The sequence below is a fragment of the Bison bison genome, unplaced genomic scaffold (assembly GCF_000754665.1).
Source record: "Bison bison bison isolate TAMUID 2011002044 unplaced genomic scaffold, Bison_UMD1.0 scf7180017864459, whole genome shotgun sequence".
Lineage (NCBI taxonomy): Eukaryota > Metazoa > Chordata > Mammalia > Artiodactyla > Bovidae > Bison > Bison bison.
This window is the reverse complement of record NW_011495021.1, coordinates 654,409-654,668: the sequence shown is the minus strand read 5'-3', so window position 1 is coordinate 654,668 and position 260 is coordinate 654,409. Positions and strand designations below refer to the sequence as shown.

Here is a 260-nt window from a genome sequence, read left to right as displayed (position 1 = left end):
AAACGTTGGACTGGAAGAAACACAAGCTGGAATCAAGATTGCCGGGAGAAATATCAATGACCTCAGATATGCGGATGATACCACCCTTATGGCAGAAAATGAAGAGGAACTAAAAAGCCTCTTGATGAAGTTGAAAGTGGAGAGTGAAAAGGTTGGCTTAAAGCTCAACATTCAGAAAACTTTGAAGGTCATGGCATCCGGTCCCATCACTTCATGGGAAATAGATGGGGAAACAGTGGAAACAGTGTCAGACTTTATTT

General features: G+C 41.9%; 1 protein-coding gene across 2 annotated transcripts in view; it reads right to left on the bottom strand.

Moving 5' to 3' along the window:
* The window catches only part of TFPI (tissue factor pathway inhibitor (lipoprotein-associated coagulation inhibitor)), a 98,300-nt gene that overhangs the window by 43,395 nt on the left and 54,645 nt on the right, over positions 1–260 (bottom strand). The gene's annotated exons all lie outside the window — the stretch shown is intronic.